Here is a 2,905-nt window from a genome sequence, read left to right as displayed (position 1 = left end):
CTCTCCTCTCCCCCACCCCTCTCCATCATCTCTCTCTCTCTCTCTCTCTCCCCGCAGGTGTCAGCAGGCGGAGGAAACGGACGAAGCGACCTGAAAGCGAGCCTCAACTTCCCACTAGGACGATCCTCTAATCATATCGACGATAACGGCACGACGCAATGCAGCAGACATTGTCCGCAAGCACCTGACGACCGTGACCGAGCACGGTGATTATGACTGCGCGAGGCGCGCCATCCTCCGGAGCCCCCTGTGGGGCACTGGAGGCCCGAAGCTCAGGTACGGGGTTAATGGGGTGAGGTGACCGATAATGTATGATAATAATAATAATAATTATATATTATTATGTAATTATTAATTATTATCTATAATGCGTGTAATAGTGATAATGTATATAATAATATAATATAATAATAATAATTGATAATATTATAGATACAGAATATAAATATATGTAATAATATTATTATACATGATAATACCAACTGTTGCAATGGTAATATTTAACCGGGTTGTGATTTCCGCGGCTCGCAATAAACGACTGTTTAATAAAAAGTGCGGCGCACGTGTGCGTTCGTCTGCATCTTGTCCTCGTAACCGAGGCCGGTCTCATTTCGACGGATGCTCTTTTCTATCATCTAGCAGTTCTTCGAGGACGGAGTGAGGATCGAGGCTGCGTTCCGCAAGTACTTCCACCGCGCCGAACCGGAGCAGAAGCAGGACAGCTACGAGATCGTCGTCTGCCACGCCAACGTCATACGATACTGGGTGTGCAGGTACGTACGCACGCAGACGCGGCCACGTGGCGTCGCGCGACGGCAGTCGATTCGCGATTCGTCAAAATGAACCAATGCAACAATGTCGCGCAATATTGCGTAATTTGGACCAACTTCAACGGAGAACGAGCTTTAAATCTAGAGTTCTTATTACTGGGTGTGCCAGTACGTACGCACGCGTGCGGCCGGCCGTCGTCGCAGCGGCACGAGTAGCGATCTGACAACTGACCCAGCGACAATAAACTTTTTTTACTCTACTTTTTTCTACAGAAAGATCCTCGATTTCCGTTCGCTAACCCTCGACGATCTTTGACGGCGGTCGATTCGCGATCTGTCGAAATGAACCAATGCAACAGTGCTTCCACATTGCGTAATTTCAACGCACTTTAAAGGAGAACAAGTGTTGAATCTACAGCGTCATTTTCTCTTTTACGGGGACTCTCCCTCCATCTGTTTGACTTTTCAAACAACCCAGTTAACGTCTTGAAAGGCGTTGCGTAATTTCTACCCACTAACAGAAAACGAGCGTTTAAATTAGCTCGTTGCCGCCATTACAGCGACCCTACCTGTGTCCGCTGGAATCTGCGAACCTGTAATTAGGGGTGTAACGATACGATTTTTTTTCGGTTCGGTTCGGTTTTCGGTTTTTGCTCTTCGGTTCGGTTCATTCGGTTCGGTTATTTTCAGTAGTAAATATGCTGAAAAGATGGGGAAATTTTCCCTTCATTTTGAATAATAATAATAATACCTATCATAATATTATACATTTTAAGTGCTGAGCTGGTTGCTCGCCGTGTGTGCCCCCCTAACTGAGTGGGTTGAATTTATTTCCTGGAACCGAACCGAGAACCGAATCGGAAAAAAACAAACGAAAACCGAACCGAACCGGATGTACCGCGCGATACAGTTGAATCATGGTTAATCGTTACACCCCTACCTGTAATTGTGTCTTGCAGGGCGTTGCAGTTTCCGCCGGAAGCCTGGCTTCGCATCAGCCTGAACAACTGCAGCCTGACGTGGATCGCGATACGTCCGAGCGGGCGCGTCACTCTCAGGGCCCTCGGCGACTCCGGACACATCCCCAGCGACCTCCTCAGTTCGAGTTGATCGCCCGCCGAGACATCGGCGCCGCAATGATTCGACGATAATGGCGCGATCTACGATTTCATATTTAACGTCGAGGTCGGCAGGATGGCTGCTGTTCGGCAATTATCAATAACCAATGCTCTTTTTGTTTTTTTCGTAGTTGTGCTTGTACGTGTACACTTAATCTTTTTGTTTGATGGAATAGACTAATCGACTACGTGTGCGTAACTTTCTCCCCTAATGATTTATTGTTAGGTATCGTTCCCAACCTGAGAAGTTAAATTGGGACGTTTTTTGTTTGTTTTTTTGAATAAAAGCGAATTATTTTTCACTGGTAGTCATGTACATATGGTGGTGCTGCTTATTCTATTTGCCGGTGGAATAAGCGTGCGATGTTACGATGCACAACTGTTCGAAGTGTGACTATGATGCATTAAATGAAGCGTTGCATGAATAACTGTACGCTGATGTTCAATGTATTTAATTCAATGTGTATGGTGGATACATGGTTTATAATGTGTACACTGGGTAAGACCGTGTGTAGTACACGCATTGCGATGCAAGGTATGAAAAAACCCAGAATGTTCAGTTAAGGACCTTGGGATGGATTCATCAAAGCAGCTCGACATTTCCACACAATACTACATCGTTATAAATAAGTTACGAGCTGATTATCCCGCAGAATTATCATGAATGCAGTAATACAGCGCTATCTCCTACATCAATCATTGCATTGTACACACACGCTTTTCAGCCGCAGCATCCCGCCACAATCCCTTTCCTATACTCGTGTACATACGAATGGCGCTCGCCTCGCTGGTAGGGGTGCCAGCCAAGATAATTTATTTCGGCCAAACATACACGCTCAAAAATGGGCAGGGGTAGGTATACCCGGTGTCGCGCGAAATATCTGACGAGTGCGAAATATATGAGATAGCCCCGCCCCGCCCCGACCCGACCAATGACAGCTCGTCTTTGTGTTACGATAGCTTGTGCAGACTCTGCCAAGTTCTGCCATGCCAAGTTCTGCCATGCCAAGTTCTGGC

The 2,905-nt window shown here is 46.4% G+C and overlaps 1 protein-coding gene across 2 annotated transcripts in view; it reads left to right on the top strand.

The window, feature by feature from the left end:
- The window catches only part of LOC106814469 (intraflagellar transport protein 20 homolog), a 26,753-nt gene that overhangs the window by 16,661 nt on the left and 7,187 nt on the right, over positions 1 to 2,905 (top strand). Inside the window, exon 2 of one of the 2 annotated variants that reach the window (XM_014818785.1) lies at positions 600 to 603. The exons of the other annotated variant lie outside the window; for it this stretch is intronic. The gene's annotated coding sequence lies outside the window, so the exon portion shown is untranslated. The remainder of the gene's footprint in view (positions 1 to 599; positions 604 to 2,905) is intronic. 2 annotated transcript variants of the gene reach the window in all.

Source organism: Priapulus caudatus, unplaced genomic scaffold (assembly GCF_000485595.1).
Source record: "Priapulus caudatus unplaced genomic scaffold, Priapulus_caudatus-5.0.1 Scaffold928, whole genome shotgun sequence".
Lineage (NCBI taxonomy): Eukaryota > Metazoa > Priapulida > Priapulimorpha > Priapulimorphida > Priapulidae > Priapulus > Priapulus caudatus.
The sequence above is the reverse complement of the archived record's forward strand: the minus strand, read 5'-3'. Positions and strand labels throughout refer to the sequence as shown.